Below are 23,471 nucleotides of genomic sequence, written 5' to 3'. Positions count from 1 at the left end.
GTGATTGGGTAAACTGGGGTTGTTCTCCCTGGAAAGACGGAGAATGAGGGGAGACCTAATAGAGGTGTACAAGATTATGAAGGGGATAGATAGGATGAACGGTGGGAAGCTTTTTCCCAGATCAGAAGTGACGTTCACGAGGGGTCACGGGCTCAAGGTGAGAGGGGCGAAGTATAACTCAGATATTAGAGGGATGTTTTTTACACAGAGGGTGGTGGGGGCCTGTAATGCGCTGCCAAGTACGGTGGTGGAGGCAGGCTGACATCGTTTAAGACTTATCTGGATATTCACATGAGCAGCCTGGGAATGGAGGGATGCAAACGATTGGTCTAGTTGGACCAAGGAGTGGCACAGGCTTGGAGGGCCGAAGGGCCTGTTTCCTGTGCTGTACTGTTCTTTGTTCTTTGTTCTTTGGAATGGCGGGTGCTCTAATTGGACAAAGGGAATACAAATGAGGATAAAGACGGCTGAGAGAGATGCTAGAAATATCCATTAAGCGATCAGAATAGCAGAGCAGAGGTAAAGGTGGTTAAGGCAGTTGTCCTCAAAGAGGAGTGGGGGCGGGGGGAGTTGGGGGGAGGGGCAAGAAGGAGAGCAGGAATGAAGAGGTGGAAAAATGGAAGTGAGAAAGAAATATGATAAAAATGGGTGAATGAGCTGAAAAGAAGAAACAGAATGAAATAAAATAAATGGAAAGTGGATAAAAGTTGAGGGGAGAGTTCATGCTCTGAAGTTGTTGAACTCAATGTTTTGGCCGGAAGGCTGTAAAGTGCCCAATCGGAAGATGAGGTGCTGTTCCTCCAGCTTGCGTTGGGGTTCACTCGAACATTGCAAAATGCCAAGGACAGACATGTGGACAGGAGAGCAGGGTGGGGTTTGTTGAAGTGGCAAGAACTGGAAGTTCTGGGTCCTGCTTGCAGACGGACTGAAGGTGTTCAGCAAAGTGATCATCCAGTTTGTGTTTGGTTTCTCCAATGTAGTAGAGTAGACTTCATTGGGAGGAGCGAATGCAAAAGACCAGATTGAAGGAGATGCATGTGAAGCGCTGCTTCACCTGAAAGGGGTGTTTAGGACCTGGGATGCTGAGCAGGGAGGAGGTAAAGGGACAGGTGTTGCACCTTCTACCATTGCACGGGAAGATGCTGTGGGCATGGGATGGGATGTTGGGTGGGATGGAGGCGTGGACCAGCGTGTCCCAGAGAGAACTTTCCTTGTGGAATGCTGATGGGTGTGGGGGGTGAGGTAATGATGTGTTGCGGAGTGGCTTCATACTGGAGTTGGCAGCAATGGCGGAGGATGATACTTTGAACACAGAGGCTGGTCTGGTAAAAAGTGAGGACAAGCGGAACCCTGTCCTCTTTCTGGGAGGGAGGGGAGGGGGTGCGAGCAGTGGCCTGGGGGATGGGTTGGACACGGTCAAGAGTCCTGTCAACCACAGTGGGTGGACTCCGCACAGGCAGTCATCCAAGGCAAGAATCAAACCCAGGTCCCGAGCAGTGTAAGGCAGCAGCGCTAACCACTGTTCCACCCGGAATGAAAAGTAAAATATTGCGGATGTTGGAATTGGGAAATTTAAACTGAAAATACTGGATAAACTCAGCAGACCTGGCGGCATCTGTGGAGAAACCTATTAACAATGGATTCTTATGATTTTGTGGGCAAAGTTTTGGAAAGTATTATAAGAGATAGGATTTATAATCATCTAGAAAGGAATAATTTGATGAGGGATGGTCAACATGGTTTTGTGAAAGGTAAGTCGTGCCTCACAAAACTTATTGAGTTCTTTGAGAAGGTGACCAAAGAGGTGGATGAGGGTAAAGCAGTTGATGTAGTGTATATGGATTTCAGTAAAGCGTTTCATAAGGTTCCCCACGGTAATCTATTGCAGAAGATACAGAGGCATGGGATTGAGGGTGATTTAGTGGTTTGGATCAGGAATTGGCTAGCTGTAAGAAAGCAGAGGGTGGTGGTTGATGGGAAATGTTCATCCTGGAGTTCAGTTACTCGTGGTGTACCTCAAGGATCTGTTTGGGGCCACTGCTGTTTGTCATTTTTATTATTGACCTGGATGAGGGCGTAAAAGGATGGGTTAGTAAATTTGTGGATAAGGTCGGTGGAGTTGTGGACAGTGCGGAAGGTTGGTTCAGGTTACAGAGGGTCATAGATAAGCTGCAGTGCTGGGCTGAGAAGTGGCAAATGAAGTTCAATGCGGAAAAGTGTGAGATGATTCACTTTGGAAGGAGTAACAGGATTACAGAGTACTGGGCTAATGGTAAGATACTTGGTAGTGTGGCTGAACAGAGAGATCTCGGTGTCCATGTGCAGAGATCCCTGAAAGGTGGCATCCAGGTTGATAGGGTTGTTAAGAAGGCGTACAGAGTGTTAGCTTTTATTGGTAGAGGAATTGAGTTTCGGAGCCAGGAGGTCATGTTGCAGCTGTACAAAACTCTGGGGCGGCCGCACTTGGAGTATTGCGTACAGTTCTGGTCACCACATTATCGGAAGGATGTGGATGCATTGGAAAGGGTGCCGAGGTTTGGTGGGAAGGTCTTATGAGGAAAGGCTGAGGGACTTGAGGTTGTTTTCGTTAGAGAGAAGATGGTCAAGAGGAGGCTTAATAGAGGCATATAAGATGATCAGAGGATTAGATAGGGTGGATAGTGAGAGCCTTTTTCCTCGGATGGTGATAGCTAGCACGAGGGGACATAGCTTTAAATTGGGGGGTGGTAGATATAGGACAGATGTCAGAGTTATGTTCTTCACTCAAAGAGTGGTAAGGGCGTGGAATGCCCTGCCTGCAACAGTACTGGACTCGCCAACATTAACGGCATTTAAATGGTCATTGGATAAACATATGGATGATATTGGAATAGTGTAGGTTAGATGGGCTTTAGATTGGTTTCTCAGGTCGGCGCAACATCGAGGGCCGAAGGGCCTGTACTCTGCTGTAATGTTCTATGTTCTATGATTTTGGTTGCTGAATGAGGAGACAAGGTCCTGTCGGTTTTATTGACGTTTTATGCGGCGTTACGGTTGAGGCGATAAAAACAATATTTTAAATATCTCTGATATTAAGTGATGTGTATCTTTGTGTGGGGCAGACGTGCTCCGTTTGGACAGAAGATGAAGAAACAATGTGCCCTTAACAAAGATGGCGGCGATGTGGGGGCGGGCCAATGGGCGGTGTACGCAGAATGCTGAGGAGGTTGGGGTCGCACATGCGCATTGCAGCGGGTGTGGTTTGTTGATGGACTCGCGCGGGTTCTTACCCGGATCGGAATCAGATTTGAAAGAGGGGACGGTTAACGGTCTGCGGCGTTGCCATGGCTGCAGGGGAGGGGCATGCCAACCACGCGCGCTGGCACAAGTGGACCCTCGAGCACAACCTGAATGGCAGCAGCAGAGGCCACGCGGGGAGCCGGGGGCTCGAGTAGGAGGCAAGTCGGGCCAGCCCGCCTCTCCTGCGGAGGCCACCGCACACCGATCCGGGGATGTGGCACCAACACAAAACTTCCCAACCCAGGGTTTTTCACGTCTCTTTTACCCCTCACTGAACTCCTCAGCACAAAGCAGCCCTTCAACTTCCTCAGAAACCACTCAGACCCAACTTGGCTTCATATCCCCAGGTCACGACCCTGAGATGCCCTTGTGGTTTCAGCCCCTCCACCTGATCAGGTGCCAACTGCGGTTGAGAGCCAATCATATTGCTGTGGCTCTGCAATCACATGTCGGCTCGATGAGGTAAGGACGGCATATTTGCTTCTCTAAAGGACATTAATGAACCAGATAGGTTTGTACACAATCGACAATGATATCATGGTCATAAGTAGCTACTTAATTCCAGATGTTTTTTACTGAATTTAAATTCCACCATCTGCCATGGCAGGATTCGAAACCGGGTCCTGAGAACATTAGTTGAGTTTGTGGATTAATTGTCTCGCGAGAATAGAGGGATTGAGTTTCGGAGCCAGGAGGTCATGTTGCAGCTGTACAAAACTCTGGTGCGGCCGCACTTGGAGTATTGCGTACAGTTCTGGTCACCGCATTATAGGAAGGATGTGGATGCATTGGAAAGGGTGCAGAGGTTTGGTGGGAAGGTCTTATGAGGAAAGGCTGAGGGACTTGAGGTTGTTTTGAGCCACTTCTTCCCTTCTTCGATCCACTCCCAAATTACAGTGATAGCTATCCACACCTGAAATACAATCATTCCAGCATTAAGTTACATAAATCGATAATAGTTCCTGTAATGAATTATATTTTTGCTGCAATATGTTAGAGACACAGAATTACTGCAAATCAGACTGACGTGTTGACCCTGATAAGGTAATCTCATCTTGTGTATGTCCATTCCCTTGTGAAGGGGTGCAGAAATAAAGGCACTTAATTTACAGTGAAATTGTTTATTTTCTATAACAGATGTTCAAATGCATTTCACCTCTTGGACTAGCAAAGACGTGACAATGGATCTCACTGTTACTGCCTCAGTGTTCGTCTGTCTCTGGAATGTTCCAGTGTCAGCAATCAATTCACCGGGAATAATCCTTGGTGGTTTTGATATATTATGTTTGATTTGATTTCATTTCATTTGATTTATTATTATCGCACATATTAGTACACAGTGAAGATTATTGTTTCTTGCGCATTGTACAGTCAGAACATAACGTACATAGGGAAGGAAGGGAAAGAGTGAATAATGTAGTGTTCCAGTCATAGCTAGGGTGTAGAGAAAGATCAACTTGATGCGAGGTAGGTCCATTCAAAAGTCTGATTGCAGCAGGAAAGAAGTTGTTTTCCAGACGGTTTGTACGTGTCCTCAGATTTTTGGGTTTTGTTCCCGATGGGAAAAAGGTGAGAGAGTATGTCCGGGGTGCGTGGCGTTTTGTTTTCATAGGATTTTAGACATGTTTACGAGTGTCGAATCGGAGGTTGTGTTGACTCAGCCAGAGGCAGAAGCCGGGCGTCCCTGAGGATCTTTGAGACTGACCTGTAAAGCCAAAGCGTTCAGTAGTGGCAGCAACTGGCTGGTCTTGGTGCGACAGGTTCCTGAACAGTGTTTATAGTGTCTTACTCAGTACGATAGTCTTGGTCAACCTACAATTCCTCCGCCCCAGGATTCAGAATCAATTTACTCAGCCCAAAGACACTTCAAACAACGGAAAGAGAAAATGCTGGAAAATCTCAGCAAGTCTGGCAGCACCTGTAAGGAGAGAGAAGAGCTGACTTTTCGAGTCCAGATGACCCTTTGTCAAAGCTTTGTCAAAAGGTCATCTGGACTCGAAACGTCAGATTTTTTCTCTCCTCACAAATATTGCCAGGTCTGATGAGATTTTCCAGCATTTTCTCTTTTGGTTTCAATTCCAGAATATGCAGTAATTTGATTTTATCCTTCAAACGACATCTTCTCTTTGGAAATAACTGAAAACCGAAGATTCCTATATTTCCCCTGTCTGTCCTACATAGACTCCAGTTCCACTGTGACGAAAATGACTCTTAGCCACTATTGGAATTGCCGAGCAAGCCAGTCAGTTGTATCTACGCTGCTATGGAAAATCAAATAATAAAATCATCCAGAGGGCAGGTTTCAACAAGATGGTTCACAACCGCATTCTCAGCAGGGACAACTAAATTTGACTTTGTCAGTGATGTTCACATCTAGAGGATCAATAACAAAGTGTAAAGTGTTGCAGATTCTGTAAATCTAAAACGAAAGCAACACAAATGCTACTCAGCAGGTCAGTGGGCATCAGCAGAGAGAGAGAAGCAGATTCAAATTTCAGATCGAAACCAGGATGCAAAATCTCATTGATATAATTCTGAAGAGCAAGCTGTTCTCCTCAATATCCTACCCTAATGCACATTCTTCAAACAAAATCGCAAATTTACTGGCCATTTATCACATCTCGGTTTGTGTGGAGCTTGTTTTACGCAAATTACCTGCTGTATTTCCAACATTTCAGAAGTGACTAAAATCAGCAAATGAACATCAGTGAGTTTTAAGAACATCGGAACGACATGAGGTCGGGCAAAGCGTTCGATAAATGCAAGCTGTACCAAAATAAATGTAATAAATTGGAAGTGCTGAGATTAATGCGAATATAGTCATTCCTCTGCCTGATTATAGCAGGATATAATCCCTACAGTGCAGATGGAGGACATTCGGTCCATCAAGTCTGCAGCGGCTCTCCAGCAGAGCATCCTACCCAGGCCCAGCCTTGACCCTATCCCGACAACCACACATATTCACAGGCGAATCCCGCTAACCTATGCATCGTTGGACACTAAGCGACAATTTACCATAGCCAATCCACCTTGGGCTTTGGAAGGATGCTCTGCTGGATAGATGGTGCAGACTTGATGAACCGAATGATCGGCTTCTGCAATGTAGAGATTCTATGATTCTGCGTTGCACATCAATGGACGATGAGGGGCAATTTATCATAGCCAATCCACCTAATCTGCACATCCTTGGATTGTGGAAGGAAACCGGAGCACCCGGAGGAAACTCATATGGACATGGGTAGAATGTGAAAACCACACACAGAGAGTCACCCAAGATTGGAATCGAACCCGCTTCCCTGCCGCTGTGACCCAGCAATGCTAATTGCATCTGTAAGTGATAACCACACTGGATGTTTCATTCTTCCCGTGTGAGTGTGATCACTATTTGTGACAGGAAGATTTCACACATCAGATCTGTTTTTTTTAAACTTGTCTACTTGAAGCAAGTTAAATCAACAATCAAATTATCATTCAGTGGAATACCAGCCTGTTCACAGATATTTTATTTATTGTGACATCAGATCTTTCAGAACAAATTCTCAAATATAACGTATTATTTTATTTTAATTAAATGGCATCTAGTGTAATGTGTGTTAAAAAGGTTTCTATTCATTTTGAACCAACTGTTAATATTCTTATAATAACCACTATTTCAAATTGAAACTAATCAATAAGTGACGGTTTATCTGGTTTTGCTGCCATGAACATTTCGATGTAAACAGTGAGTTGCTTATGTAAATACACAGAAATAGAAATCCCAGATTAGATTGTTGACTGACAAAAACACAACAAATATTTCCCCACCAACGCAGCACAGAAATAGAGACAAATATGGAAATCAATCAACGGATTCCAGTCATGATTGTTTTTTGACATTATTTCTTCATAAATTATGTGAGGAAATAAGATATGATGATATCTACGTTCAGAATTAGGAAAAAAACCCTCTGATCCCGAAATGTAACGACACGGCAAATGTGTACCTGGAAATTTCCTGTGTTTCATCTCTCCCTGTGTCTTTCTCATGTCTGTTTCTGTGTCTTGTCTCTCCAAGATGTTTCATCGCTTGACTCTACAACATTGGAGTCAATGTCTGCCCAATGTATTCTCTCAGCCAGAGTTATAGGCTTATGAAATAATGCAATTCAATGAACTGAAATCCGCGAGGGAGCTTTACTCTAAAAGATCTATTGAGCTATGCAATGATTATGGAGTGTTTGATACATTTTCCACCATATCTAACCTCAGTTGTACCTTGTGATAAGGATTCGATGTGGCAGTACCGAAGGATCTTTTCCTGTATTTAGCCTGTGCTGTCCCTATCCTTGGAATGTTTGACTTGACAGAGTAGAGGAATATTAACTCTGCATCTTAACTCACTGTACCTGCGCTTTGAATGTTTGATATGATTTTGTAAAGGGAGATTTTATCCGTTTTTAATCTCTGTTTACCTGACCTGGGTCTGTTTATGGGACTGTGTAGAGGGCTGTTTCCCCTGTACCTAACACCAATTCAAACCTACCTCCCGAATCTCTGAAGGAAGAGTGCAGAACAGGTTTTACAGAGAAGAGAGTCCCTGGTCTTTATGCTTTCATTGAATTTGAGCAGACTTTGTAGAGGGAGCTTCACTCTGTTTCTAGGCAGTCCACCTGTCTGGGAATGTTTGATTTGGAACGTGTCGTGGAAGGTTTACTTTGTCTCTAACTCATGCTATTCCTGCCTTGGGAGTGTTTAATTTGGCAATGTAGAGTGAGCTTTACATTCTGTAGCTAACCCCATGTTAGTCCTGCCCTGTGAGGTTTTGATGGGGCAGCAGGCCGTCTATCCAAATTGCATGGGGAATGAACAAGTCTCTTTATATTACAGTAAATGTACCCTGTGTCAGCTTATATTATATAAGGCCATGCCTCTGGTTATGTTGCACTAGACCCGATCTATTTTTGTATTGCACTACACCCTACCTCTACTCATATCAATCGAGATGCTTTCCCTGTTTTATTACATTAGACGCTGTGTCTGTTTATATTAATTTTGACCTGTCTCTCTTTGTATTAAACTAGATGCAGTCTTATTTCTGCACTTGACCCTGTCCACGTTTATATTGCATTTGACATGGTCTCAGTTTTTATTGCACTGGATAATGCCAGTACCGAGGAAAGTGGATGGGGGAGCACAATTCTCCGCATCCTCCTAAACATTTGAATTCTACGAGGTCTTGGGCAATGGAAAAGCAGAAGCGATGTCTGATATCTACTTCTGCTGACTGCATTGGAAGTGGATAGTGTCTGTCTCTGTTAATACTCTGCTGGATCAGAAATGAGTTTATATTGCGCTGGACAACTCTGTCTGTATAGCATGCACTGTCAACAAAGAACAAAGAAAATTACAGCAAAGGGACAGGCCCTTCGGCCCTCCAATCTTGCACTGACCAAATATTGTCGATCCAATACTGCCCATTTCAGGATCCTGCCAGACACCAATGTTTTTATCCCAACATTTTATCTCTTCTTCTTGCATAACGAGGAGTATTGTAAATATAATTCAAACATAGGCATAGCTAAGTGCAGGAATGACACTGACACAGTCTAGTCAAATATGCGGAGGGTCAGGATCAAATATTACATAACCAGAGAGTGTGTCTAGTGCTATATAAACTGAGTTCTGGTCCAACAAAGTATTAACAGAGACGGACTCTATTCTAATCTGCACAGGGGCCTAGAACATAAGAACATAAGAACTAGGAGCAGGAGTAGGCCATTTGGCCCCTCGAGCCTGCTCTGCCATTCAATAAGATCATGGCTGATCTTTTTGTGGACTCAGCTCCAGTTACCCGCCCGCTCACCATAATCCTTAATTCCGTTACTGTTCAAAAATGTATCTATCCTTGCCTGAAAGACATTGAATGAGGTAGTCTCAACTGCTTACTGGGCAGGCCATTCTACAGATTCACAACGCTTTGTGTGAAGAAATTCCCCCTCAACTCAGTCCTAAATCTGCTTCTCCTTATTTTGAGGCTATGCCCCCGAGTTCTAATTTCACCCGCCAGTGGAAGCAACTTCTCTGCTTCTATCTTGTCTACTTCCTTCATAATCTTCTATGTTTCTATAAGACCTCCACTCATTCTTCTGAATTCCAATGAGTATAGCCCCAGTCTACTCAGTCTCTCCTTATAAGCAAACCCTCTCAACTCCAGAATCAACCTAGTGAATCTCCTCTGCACCCCCTCCAATGCCAGTATATCCTTTCTCAAGTAAGGAGATCAAAACAGTACACAGTACTCGAGGTGTGGCCTCACCAGCACCTTATACAGATGCGATATAACCTCGCCTGACCCAACAAAACGGAAATAAGTTACTTCCGAGTGCCATGCGGGGATGGTCAAAGGCCAAATGCTGCTCTTTCCAGTAACACCCACATCCCATGAAAGAAACATTAAAAATATATATGACATTGTCGAGGAAAAGAAAACCGAGACAGTGTCTCGTGCAATTTTACTGGATATAGGAGTTTGTACGATGTGAACTGAGAGAGAACCCAGTAATTAATGATACTGGACCTAACATTAGATAAACTGAGATAGAGACAAGTGCGTCAGTAATAATTACTGATACAGGACTGAGACAGATATAAACTGAGACAGAGTCCAGTGTGTTAGTAATAATTACTGATAAGTTTACCTAGACTCGATGCACTGGCCAGGCTAAATTTTCCCTCAATGTACCCGAACAGGCGCTGGAGTGTGGCGCCTGGGGGATTTTCACAGCAACTTCATTGATGTGTGAAAGTAAGCCTACTTATAACACGAATAAACAAACTTACAACTTAAAATCTTCCAGCAGATAAGGAGAATGTCATAAATGTTCAGAAAGAAAGTAATTATTTTCAACAATGACGATCCAATGACGATACAGGACAGGCATGTGCCTGTAAAAAAGGATAGGAAGGGTAGGATTCGAGAACCGTGGATAACCAGGGAAATTGAGGGACTGGTCAAAAAGAAAAGAGATGCGTATGTTAGGTCCAGGCAGCTAAAAACGGAGGGAGCTCTGGAGGAGTACAAAGAAAGTAGGAAAGAACTCAAACGGGGAATTAGCAGAGCAAAAAGGGGTCACGAAATGTTCTTGGCAGACAGGATTAAGGATTAAGGAGAATCCCAAGGCATTTTATTCATACATTAGGAACAATGTATCTTGACTTCCAAAAGGCCTTTGACAAGGTGCCTCACGGGAGACTGCTGAGTAAAATAAGGGCCCATGGTATTCGAGGCAAGGTACTAACATGGATTGACGATTGGCTGTCAGACAGAAGGCAGAGAGTTGGGATAAAAGGTTCTTTCTCAGAATGGCAACCGGTGACAAGTGGTGTCCCGCAGGGTTCAGTGTTGGGGCCACAGCTCTTCTCTTTATATATTAACGATCTAGATGACGGGACTGGGAGCATTCTGGCCAAGTTTGCCGATGATACAAAGATAGGTGGAGGGGCAGGTAGTATTGAGGAGGTGGGGAGGCTGCAGAAAGATTTAGACAGTTTAGGAGAGTGGTCCAAGAAGTGGCTGATGAAATTCAACGTGGGCAAGTGCGAGGTCGTACACTTTGGAAAAAAGAATAGAGGCATGGACTATTTTCTAAACGGTGACAAAATTCATAATGCTAAAGTGCAAAGGGACTTGGGAGTCCTAGTCCAGGATTCTCTAAAGGTAAACTTGCAGGTTGAGTCCGTAATTAAGAAAGCAAATGTAATGTTGTCATTTATCTCAAGAGGCTTGGAATACAAAAGCAGGGATGTACTTCTGAGGCTTTATAAAGCACTGGTTAGGCCCCATTTGGAGTACTGTGAGCAATTTTGTGCCCCACACCTCAGGAAGGACATACTGGCACTGGAGCGGGTCCAGCGGAGATTCACACGGATGATCCCAGGAATGGTAGGCCTGACATACGATGAACGTCTGAGGATCGTGGGATTATATTCATTGGAGTTTAGGAGGTTGAGGGGAGATCTGATAGAAACTTACAAGATAATGAACGGCTTAGATAGGATGGACGTAGGGAAGTTGTTTCCATTAACAGGGGAGACTAGGACGCGGGGGCACAGCCTTAGAATAAAAGGGAGTCACTTTAGAACAGAGATGAGGAGAAATTTCTTCAGCCAGAGAGTGGTGGGTCTGTGGAATTCATTGCCACAGAGGGCTGTGGAGGCCGAGACGTTGAGCGTCTTCAAGACAGAAATTGATAAATTCTTGATTTCTCGAGGAATTAAGGGCTATGGGGAGAGAGCGGGTAAATGGAGTTGAAATCAACCATGATTGAATGGTGGAGTGGACTCGATGGGCCGAATGGCCTTACTTCCGCTCCTATGTCTTATGGTCTTATGGTCTTATGGTTGTCAGGGAAAAGATCGGACCTCTCAGGGACAAAAGTGGGGAATTATGCTTGGAGCCCAAAGAAGTAGGGGAGATCCTAAATGAATACTTTGCGTCGCTATTCACAAAGGAGAGGGATGTGTTGACTGGGAGTGTCTCGGAGGGGAGTTTTGAACCGTTGGAGAAAATCTCCATTACAAAGGAGGAAGTGTTAGGTTTGTTCGAGAATATAAAGACTGACAAATCCCCAGGGCCTGATGGAACCTATCCAAGCCTGTTCAGGGAGACGAGAGATGAAATCGCTGGGCCTCTGACGCAAATCTTTGTCTCGTCACTGGATGCAGGTGGGGTCCCAGAGGATTGGAGGATAGCTAATGTGGTCCCGTTATTTAAGAAGGGAAGGAAGGATAACCCGGGTAATTATAGGTCGGTGAGCTTGACGTCCATGGTGGGAAAGTTGTCGGAGAAGATTCTTAGAGATAGGATGTATGCGCATTTAGAAAGGAATAAACTCATTAACGATAGTCAGCATGGTTTTGTGAGAGGGAGGTCATGCCTCACTAACCTGGTGGAGATTTTTGAAGAAGTGGCCAGAATGGTTGACGAGGGAAGGGCCGTGGATGTCGTCTATATGGACTTTAGTAAAGCGTTTGACAAAGTCCCTCATGGTAGGCTGGTGAAAAAGGTTGGATCTCATGGGATAAAGGGGGAGGTGGCTAGATGGGTGGAGAACTGGCTTGGTCACAGAAGTCATGATGTGGAGATGCCGGCGTTGGACTGGGGTGAACACAGTAAGAAGTTTAACAACACCAGGTTAAAGTCCAACAGGTTTATTTGGTAGCAAAAGCCACACAAGCTTTCGGAGCTGCAAGCCCCTTCTTCAGGTGAGTCCACCTGAAGAAGGGGCTTGCAGCTCCGAAAGCTTGTGTGGCTTTTGCTACCAAATAAACCTGTTGGACTTTAACCTGGTGTTGTTAAACTTCTTACTTGGTCACAGAAGACAGAGGGTGGTAGTGGAAGGGTCTTTTTTCCGGCTGGAGGCCTGTGACTCGTGGTGTTCCGCAGGGCTCTGTATTGGGACCTCTGTTGTTTGTGATTTATTTAAATGATCTGGAAGAAGGTGTAACTGGGGTGATCAGTAAGTTTGCGGACGACACAAAATTGGCAGGACTTGCAGATAGTGAGGAGCCTTGTCAGAAGCTACAGAAGGATATAGATAGGCTGGAAATTTGGGCAAAGAAATGGCAGATGGAGTTCAATCCTGATGAATGCGAAGTGATGCATTTTGGTAGAAATAATGTAGGGAGGAGCTATAAATAATGTAGGGAGGAGCAGAACCATAAAGGGTGTAGATACGCAGAGGGACCTGGGTGTGCAAGTCCACAGATCCTTGAAGGTGGCGTCACAGGTGGAGAAGGTGGTGAAGAAGGCATATGGCATGCTTGCCTTTATAGGACGGAGCATAGAGTATAAAAGTTGGGGTCTGATGTTGCAGATGTATAGAACGTTGGTTCGGCCGCATTTGGAATACTGCGTCCAGTTCTGGTCGGCACACTACCAGAAGGACGTTGAGGCTTTGGAGGGAGTACAGAGGAGGTTTACCAGGATGTTGCCTGGTATGGAGGGGCTTAGTTATGAGGAGAGATTGGGTAAACTGGGGTTGTTCTCCCTGGAAAGACGGAGGATGAGGGGAGACTTAATAGAGGTGTATAAAATTATGAACGGCATAGATAGGGTGAACGGTGGGAAGCTTTTCCCCAGGTCGGTGGTGACGTTCACGAGGGGTCATAGGTTCAAGGTGAAGGGGGGGAGGTTTAACACAGATATCAGAAGGACATATTTTACACAGAGGGTGGTGGGGGCCTGGAATGCGCTGCCAGGCAAGGTGGTGGAGGCCGACACACTGGAAACGTTTGAGACTTATCTAGACAGCCATATGAACGGAGTGGGAATGGAGGGATACAAAAGAATGGTCTAGTTTGGACCAGGGAGCGGCGCGGGCTTGGAGGGCCGAAGGGCCTGTTCCTGTGCTGTATTGTTCTTTGTTCTTTGTTGTTCATTCACAATTTAATAATTCATTCAGCAGTTCTCAATCATTCATAATGATTAGCATATTAAAAATTACTTTCCGGTGTTCACGCAAGGGGACATGAATATAGCTGAGGAGGACACTGGGTTGCAAGGGAGTAGAATAGACAGTATTACAGTTGATAAGGAGGATGTGCAGGATATTCTGGAGGGTCTGAAAATAGATAAATCCCCTGGTCCGGATGGGATTTATCCAAGGATTCTCTGGGAGGCAAGAGAAGTGATTGCAGAGCCTCTGGCTCTGATCTTCAGGTCGTCGTTGGCTCTGGTATAGTACCAGAAGATTGGAGGTTAGCGAATGTTGTCCCATTGTTTAAGAAGGGGAACAGAGACTTCCCCGGGAATTATAGACCGGTGAGTCTCACTTCTGTTGTCGGCAAGATGTTGGAAAAAATTATAAGGGATAGGATTTATAGTTATTTGGAGAGTAATGAATTGATAGGTGATAGTCAGCATGGTTTTGTGGCAGGTAGGTCGTGCCTTACTAACCTTATTGAGTTTTTTGAGAAAGTGACCAAGGAGGTGGATGGGGGCAAGGCAGTGGACGTGGTATATATGGATTTTAGTAAGGCGTTTGATAAGGTTCACCATGGTAGGCTTCTGCAGAAAATGCAGATGTATGGGATTGGGGGTGATCTAGGAAATTGGATCAGGAATTGGCTAGCGGATAGGAAACAGAGGGTGGTGGTTGATAGTAAATATTCATCATGGAGTGCGGTTACAAGTGGTGTACCTCAGGGATCTGTTTTGGGGCCACTGCTGTTTGTAATATTTATTAATGATCTGGATGAGGGTATAGTTGGGTGGATTAGCAAATTTGCTGATGACACCAAAGTCGGTGGTGTGGTAGACAGTGAGGAAGGGTGTCGTAGTTTACAGGAAGACTTAGACAGGTTGCAAAGTTGGGCCGAGAGGTGGCGGATGGAGTTTAATGCGGAGAAGTGTGAGGTAATTCACTTTGGTAGGAATAACAGATGTGTTGAGTATAGGGCTAACGGGAGGACTTTGAATAGTGTGGAGGAGCAGAGGGATCTAGGTGTATGTGTGCATAGATCCCTGAAAGTTGGGAATCAAGTAGATAAGGTTGTTAAGAAGGCATATGGTGTCTTGGCGTTTATTGGTAGGGGGATTGAATTTAGGAGTCGTAGCGTTATGTTGCAACTGTACACAACTCTGGTGCGGCCGCACTTGGAGTACTGTGTGCAGTTCTGGTCCCCACATTACAGGAAGGATGTGGAGGCTTTGGAGAGGGTGCAGAGGAGGTTTACCAGGATGTTGCCTGGTATGGAGGGGAGATCCTATGAGGAGAGGCTGAGGGATTTGGGATTGTTTTCGCTGGAAAGGCGGCGGCTAAGAGGGGATCTTATTGAAACATATAAGATGATTAGAAGTTTAGATAGGGTGGATAGTGATAGCCTTTTTCCTCTGATGGAGAAATCCAGCACGAGGGGGCATGGCTTTAAATTGAGGGGGGGTAGTTATAGAACCGATGTCAGGGGTAGGTTCTTTACCCAGAGGGTGGTGAGGGATTGGAATGCCCTGCCAGCATCAGTAGTAAATGCGCCTAGTTTGGGGGCGTTTAAGAGATCCGTAGATAGGTTCATGGACGAAAAGAAATTGGTTTAGGTTGGAGGGTCACAGTTTTTTTTTAACTGGTCGGTGCAACATCGTGGGCCGAAGGGCCTGTTCTGCGCTGTAATGTTCTATGTTCTATGTTCTATGTTTTATGGAAGGCAGGCGATGTTGTCATGGCCATCATTTATTCTCCATTGCTCTTTGCATTCAGTAAACTAGTGGTTAGCCGCCTTCTTGAACCGCTGCACAACCTGCAGTGTAGGCACACCCACAGTGCTGTTAGGGAGGGTGCTCCTGGATTCCGACGCAGCGACAGTAAATGAACGGCAATATATGGCCAAGTCATGTTTATGAGTGTATTGGAGTGGAATTTCCAGGCGGGTTTGTTCCAATTCCCCAATTATCATCAATTCATAGAGATAAACAATTATTTCACCAAATATATTCAGTATTTTGATAAAAGCAAATTCTGGAAACTGAAACAAAAATAATAAATGCTGGAAAATCTCAACGGGTCTGATAGCATCTGTGGAGAGAGAATAGAGCCAACGTTTTGAGTCAGGATGACCATTTTTTATTTGGAGAAAATTGAAGAGGGTGATGAAATTGAGAAATGTTGAGGGTGGATAGTGCGAAGGAAGTTTTTTTAGGATATAGTTAATGATTGAGGCGTTGATTAGGTTAGCTCGGATGGAGAAGTTGATTATGATATTTGGAATCGGTATTTGAATTGATACAACTTGTGTGTGACTCTAAATAGTGTATATAATTAAACAGTATCGATTTGAACTATTCCCATTTCACAGGAAAGTTATGCAGCTTCTCTGACACATTATTAGAAACAATGATGATCTCTCCAACGCATCAGGAATACTCTGCCGAAGCGTCATCCAGACTCGAAACGTTGGCTCTATTCTGTCTCCACAGTGGTTGTCAGACTTGCTGAGATTTTCCAGCATTTTGTTTGTTTTCGGTATTTCATTCTATTCAACATATAATTGTACTTTGCTTCGTATGATTTATTGATATGAACATTTATTGACATTGTATTGGCCTTTTTGTCACCAAGGAATATAATCTGTCCCAGAATTCAGTGGGAAATGGAATTGATTCAGACCGACGATAATGAGCAGCTCTCTCGCAGCCTCTGTGCTTTATTAACAATTAATCACCTCATCATCACACAGAAACTGCTGCTACGTAACTGGAGTGTGTGATGATTTTCAAAGAGATGAGATAAATGAAACTATCTGTACCTCATGTGCAGTTACTGAAGCTTTAAATCCCGATTCTTTATGACTCTGTTTTGGGAAATGAGGTCACACTTGTAGTTGTCCAGTGAGTTTCACAATATCTCTGTTGCCAGATTATTTACTTTTCAGCCTGTTACCTTCACAAATTTGGGTGAGGGCATGTTGAGTGATTTGTTGCACAGATAGAACCACATGTTTGAAATACTACAATCCTTGCTCCTCAACCTAATCACGTTCCCTCTTTCTATCTTGGGTATGAAGATTCAGCATCAGCAGAGAAATGAACCATCCGAGCCGCAGGAAAATGTCCTTCTCTTCGTGAGGATCAACTTGCTAACTCCCGAGCAAATCGGAACGTATTTCACCCAGACACTCTGGAAGAATTGGAGGTATTAGCCTGACACAAATGGAATAAAGGAGCTTCTTCAATTTCTGAAGCAGCCAAGCACAAATATGGGAATGTAGAACAGAATCTTTCAGTACCATCTACCAATGCATCTATCAATCCATTCACTGATTCCTCAATCAAAATATTCAGCCATCAAACTGTCCTTCATCCAACTATCATTCATTCAACTATCATTCATTCCTGCATCAACACAGTCATGCATTTATTGTTTGCATAGATGGTGACGTAATATTACTTTATTTAGGCCAGTGATCCAGAGGCCCAGGACAATGATGTGAGGGCACGGATTTAAATCGGACCATTGCCCCTGGTGGAATTTGAATTCAATTAATAAATCTGGAATAGATACTATTGGTGACCATAGGAACCTCTCTAATTCCCCAATGAAATAAATCTGCCATGGCTACCTGGACTCACAAGGATGTGACTCCCGATGGACAACAAAATGGCTGACTCTTTAATATCTTCAGAGGTGGCCTAGAAAACCAGGCAGTTCAAGGGAATTTGGGACAGGCAAAAAGTGCTGGTCTTTCCACCAACTCAAGCATCCCATGGAAAGGTAAAGGGAAAGAAAACACAAACATACATGTTAATGTATTACAACATGTGTCCTCACTCTGACTCATCTCTCAGAGTCTGCCTGTAATTCTTTCTACCCATCCATCACAATATCATGATGTGTTGGAAAAATCATCATTGTTTCGAACAGGGTGCCGGAGAACCTGCATAACTTTCCTTTCATGAGAGATGGGAAAAACTCATCCAGATTTACAACTGAAAAAAATTAAAGTGCCTCCAGTACTGTTGCTCGGTAGATGTGTTTACAAATGGGCCCCATTGACAATGTGAAGGGTTTTAAGTTGGCTTGCAGCCAAGCAGTCACTACTGAGGAAAGAGATCTTTGATTTACTGCACAAACAAAGCCAGATGCTTCCTGTCAATAACTTTGAGCATTTGGCAGAAGGCTGGATTGCTGCGAAATACTGTGTGGGACAGATTCGCGTGAACCTGAATGGACAAGATGGGATTCAGACATTTAAACAATAAATGTTTCATTCGCAAAAGAAAGACACATTTTAAATCGTAATCATTCAAATCAAATATTTTCATTCAGTGTCCTGTTCATTATGTGAGTAAATAGTATCGCAAAACAATAAAGTGACCAGATGCTTTTTCATTTGTATAACTTCCAAGTAAATGCCATTCCAATAATTAAAGTCTGTTTATTAACCACTTCATAAAATGCGACAGAGAGACGTTGATGGTCCCAATTCCCCAGTCAATTGAGATCAGAGCAATGGCCAAAAATGCATCGAAATAATATTAAAAGCACATCATAAAACTGACATGAACAGCGGGGATTCCTGGAATATTCTGAAAATTCTGTATCGCATTTAAACAGCAGCGTCTCTTGTACGTGATTAATACCCTATTCTATTGTACAGTATAATCTGATTTCCATTATTGAAGGGTTCCTCTCATAGCTGCCAATGAGTGGAGAAATGATCAGGTCATAACCTGATTCAATGGAAGATAAAACATTTATTCTTGTAATTTTGTGTAATGTGCCGCAAAGTCCTGATATCCTGTGTTCCCAACACCAGTGAATGTTCGACAGCTGGTGGCCAATAGAGTGAGCTGCAATGATTTGGATGCTGAAGGAGAACTTTAATGATCTCCGTGTCCGTTCCATTAATTAACTTCTCTGTCAAAATTCGATTTAAGTTTATGTCTCTCTGTCAACTCACTATTCGATTATCCGGAGGGCGGGATTCTTATTATTTTCAAAGGGCTGTCTTCGAGATTGTGCAGTTTGACAAATAGAAGGAGAAAAACTGTATTGTGTGAGAGTTTCTTCTCATCTCCAATTCCAAATTATCCAGTGATAGCCATCCACACTGTAAATAGAATCACTTTGTTCATCCCCCACGTTTAGTAACAGAAATCGATAACAATTATTCTGATAAATTATGCTTTATTATTATAATGTGACAGAGACCAGGGATTGTTGCAAAATAGACTGATTGTCTCTTTATTTTCCGAAAATGTTATTTCATCATTTTCAGATGTATGTTCTTGTTAGGGGCGTGGTAATAAAAGCACCATACTTACAATGGAATTCGTTTTTTCTTTTAAATAAAGGATGATGAACTGCAATATCACCATCAGAAATAATGGAGACAATATAATGAACATATTCAGCCAAACAAATATCCCGACACAAATAAAATGCCAATTTTAATATTAACCTACTGTAAATCTCGGAGTCCATTCTGTTGGGGTGTGGAAGGTGGGACGAATCCAGTCGCCGCCTCCAGCAGGGAATCAACAGGCGGCGCCTCGAAAGCCGCACCCTGCTGCCGGGTATTTAAATGCCGCTCAGTGGGACCGGAATCCAACAGTCGAGGAGCTGGTTTGTTCACTGAGTTCCTGACACAACCATTTCCCCCAATTTACCAGAAGGATGAGGTCGGCGATTTCTCTCAGTTTGTTGCTGACTTTCTTATCCGGTGAGTAGTTTTTATTGTCCAAGTCTCTAACTGTTAGTGTTCGTCTATCTCTGGAATATTCCAGAGTCAGCAATCACTTCACCAGAATTAATCCTCGGCGTTTTTAATCTATTTTTACAGGTGTCTAGACGCAGGTCGTGTTGACTCAGTCAGAGGCAGAGACCGGACGTCCGGGAGGCTCCCTGAAACTGACCTGTAAAACCAGCGGCTTCAGCCTTGGTAGCGCTTACATGCGGTGGATCCGACAGGTTCCCGGACAGGGTCTGGAGTGGCTGCTTCAGTACGACGGTTCATCCAGCAATTACTCCGCGCCTGGAATTCAAAATCGATGTACTCCGTCGAAAGACACTTCTAACAGCATCTTCGCTTTGGAAATTACTAACCTGAAGGCTGAAGACACCGCCATCTATTACTGTTCAAGACACCACAGCGAGAGGAACCAGGGCTGCACCCGAACAAGAACAGCTCCGGAGGGAATGCAACAGCTTCCAGTGTAACCTGAAGGTCAGTACTTGTTTTAAATGTGATATTAATAGCAGAGTTCATAACCGGCCCACAAACCTAAGAGAACGAAACTGCAACACAAAACCTAACAAGCATACCCATGTAATTGGATGTGGTATTTTCTCTGTATATACTTTTAAAAGTTTCAGCAACGACAGACCTGAATATAACGCTCGTTTTAATGTATCTGACACTTTGGATAAGGTTGTGTTCATTGTATTTTGAAAAAGTACTGCATATATTCTAAACTGGTTCGGAAGTAAATGTGTTCTGGAGAGTGAGTGCAGTTTTTGTGCGGGTATGTGTTACTGTGATACATCAGTGGTACTGGGATTACTGGGGACAAGGTACCATGGTGACGGTGACTGCAGGTAAGAACCATGTAATTATTTAGTAACTGTTTTACTTGAGTTTTTGTTTTATATTTTTTAATGGATTTTACTAATTTGTTCAATGCAATGAGGTTTGCTGGATTCTGTGCTGAAAATCTTCACAATGTTTCATGTGATTCTGCTTAAAATGGGGTTATGAAATTCTACTGTTAATTGACAAAAGGTGATGCTGAGTGATTCAGTCCCTGGTAGTTGTATTTTGGTGTTTATCTGCCAAGACATTATGTGGCTGGGTTACTTTGAATGCCCAACTTCTGGTTACCAGTCCGGCGTTTCTGCAATGCTTAAACTCGGGGACATCTAGTGGCTGCGGGTTGTACCATCCAATGCACACGCATTTGAAATTTAACCCAATACTAACAAAATGGGTTAAACTTTCTGTATTAATTTAGTGATCATGTTCCGCTTAGTCAAAATGCTGGTGTTGTTATGACATATTTCTGTTCATTTTAATTATTGATTAGTTTGGTGGTCGTCGGATTGGCTGGATTTTAAATTGAGATTTTCTTGCAATGCTACATTTGATTCTGTTGGAAGTGTTTGTGGAATTGAACTACTTCTGCATGAAACAGGGTTAGTCCCTCAGTGATGTGAATCTCTGGTGAGGAGATTGTGTGTCTGGGTGAGTTCCAGTAAGTAAAATTTGTGAAATAGTTCGGCGATTCTGCATTGTTTAAACTCGGCGACACTGAGCTGTTGCACGCGTTGTGATTTAATACAGTCTCCGGGCGTTAAACTGCTTGACGCATGATTGCAGACAGAAATCAGGCAGGCTTTATTCAATTTGTATTTTTGTTTCAATCTTAAATGATAATTGCAGGTTAAACTAAACCACGGTTTACTCCGTTCAGAACAAATCTTGCCACTGCAATCACGATTTGGGATACATGCAATGTTTAACCTCGGTGGCATATGATGGCTGCAGCTTTTACCATCCAAATGTTTAAATATGTTTACTTCTGTTTGAAATATGACCCAATATGAAAAAAATTTGATAAAGTTTCAACATTAATTGGTTGGACATGCTCCACCTCCTCGCAATGCTATTGCTATTATTCCAGATTTCTGTTCAGTTTAATAATTCATACATTTGGTCAGGAGCTGGTTTGCTGGATGCGTTATTGAGATTTTCTTGCAATGTTACATTTAATTCTGTTGAATGTGGAATTGAGCTGCTTCTCCGTGAAATGGAGTCACTCGCTCAGTGATGTGCATTGGTGTATTTCTGTTGAGGAGATTCTGTGGCGAGGTCAAGATGAATGTTTAAATGTGTGAAATGGTTTGGCGTTTCGGCAATGTTTCTGCATTGTTTGAACTCGGTGGCATTGAGCGGTTACACGTTTCCTGGCTGAATACAAACTATGAGTTTGATAATCCTTGCAGGGAGAATACAGGCAGGTTTGGGAAAAATAAAATAAAGATATTACAGCATTGTTATACATTTTAAATAACACTTACAAATTAAAATAAATCACGGCTTACAACGCTCATTCGGACACTAAGTCATTGCTGCAATCATAAGCTTCTCATTAACAAGTTTGATAGTTTGAGAGTAAAATTAATGTAAATCAAGCAATTATTAATCGGTAATATAACTCCATAGTGACACCAAAGATTATTTTACATTAATATAATTGAGCATTAATCACCGTTAATAGTTCTGCTGTGCTACGCACTCAATTAACATGACCAGAAAAGTTTCGTGAATATTTTGTGAAATTCCAGAAACAGTTTCAATAGTGACGTGCTGTTTCCAAAGCAGCGTTCAGTTTAACAAGATATTTTGCATTAATCGTTACCTCCCTGATTAAGTCCGCATTCACTGGAATACGAGTTTTGGGGAATAAGACATTGCTATTTGGCAATTTATGTATGCAGTTTTCACATTCTTCCTGTGCAGGCGCAACCAGATTATTCCTTCCAAGCAATTTGTATTTGGATATCGAGATAATTAATCACTAATCTAATCTTAAAATTTGTGAAATGGTTTGGCGTTTTTCAATTGTTTCTGTATTTTTTAAATCTCAGTGATACTGAGCGGTTACATGTTTTCTGGCTAAATGAATAAAGAAACTGCCTTTGAAAATTCTTGTCGGGATAAAACAAACAGGTTTCAGAAAAATAAAATAAATATATGTTAGAGCATTTTCTTCATGTTAACTGATGCTTACATGTTAAAATAAAATATGAATTACAATTCTTACTGTGACACTGTATCGCTGTTAGGGGCATTACACTGCCCTGAATCTGTTATATTTGATGCGCTCATTTTCAGAAAAATTACATTTTTGCCCAGTTTTCCAGATTTGCGACAGACAGGGAGAGATAGTTAAAAGTCGAAGGGAGTTTTGAAATTAATATGTTCAATTTAAAATGAGTTATTGTTTTTTGTCGTTGTAATTTGACCATTGAGCAATTAAAATCAAAGAGGTTGAATAAATTTGACAGATTGAACAGAGTTATCTGACAGATGGAATTCACTACCACTCAAGTAATTGTTCACATAATCGTGTTTGAATTGTCGTAAGGTGTGACCAGAAACTGGCTAGAGATTGAGAAGTTAATACTTGAAATTCAAAAAGATTAATTTGTATAAAAATATTATATTTATATTATAAGTATTATAAAAATAACGTTTGCTCTGCACTTAATAATAGCATCCTGTCTCCCATTACTGCTGAGCACAGGATAGAACAATGTGTTGCACAAATGACAGAATAGAATAATTGATCCTATATTAACCTGATGTTTAATTCTTATCAATATTATACTGAAGAAAATGTCTGGACTTGTATTGTGCATCATGTTTCAGTGTTGCAGAGGATTTGAATCAATTGTCCTCATTGTGTTTTGCACTATTTAATTCAGATCTTCTTTAATTAAACAAATAATTAAGCAGTTAAATTATATGGATGGTCTAAATTATTAATTCTCGGAAGCAGTTTTATAGATTTCAAAATGTCAGGCCGTTATAGGAAATACGAATTCAGAAGCATGCATTTTTGACGCATTTGTAGGTGATAATAAGGCATTTGGAGTAAAAGTGAAAAAGTAAAATTTTACAATGTGATTAGATTTAAGCAAATGAATTACATGTGTCTG

General features: G+C 42.6%; 1 pseudogene; it reads left to right on the top strand.

Annotated features, from left to right (window-relative positions):
* The first annotated feature begins 1,286 nt into the window (after nucleotides 1-1,286).
* LOC144485389 (Ig heavy chain V region pseudogene) lies at nucleotides 1,287-19,970 on the top strand (annotated as a pseudogene).
* Nucleotides 19,971-23,471: the final 3,501 nt, after the last annotated feature.

This window comes from Mustelus asterias, unplaced genomic scaffold (genome assembly GCF_964213995.1).
Source record: "Mustelus asterias unplaced genomic scaffold, sMusAst1.hap1.1 HAP1_SCAFFOLD_193, whole genome shotgun sequence".
In the NCBI taxonomy this organism is placed as follows: domain Eukaryota; kingdom Metazoa; phylum Chordata; class Chondrichthyes; order Carcharhiniformes; family Triakidae; genus Mustelus; species Mustelus asterias.
This window is presented reverse-complemented; position numbering and strand designations above follow the sequence as displayed.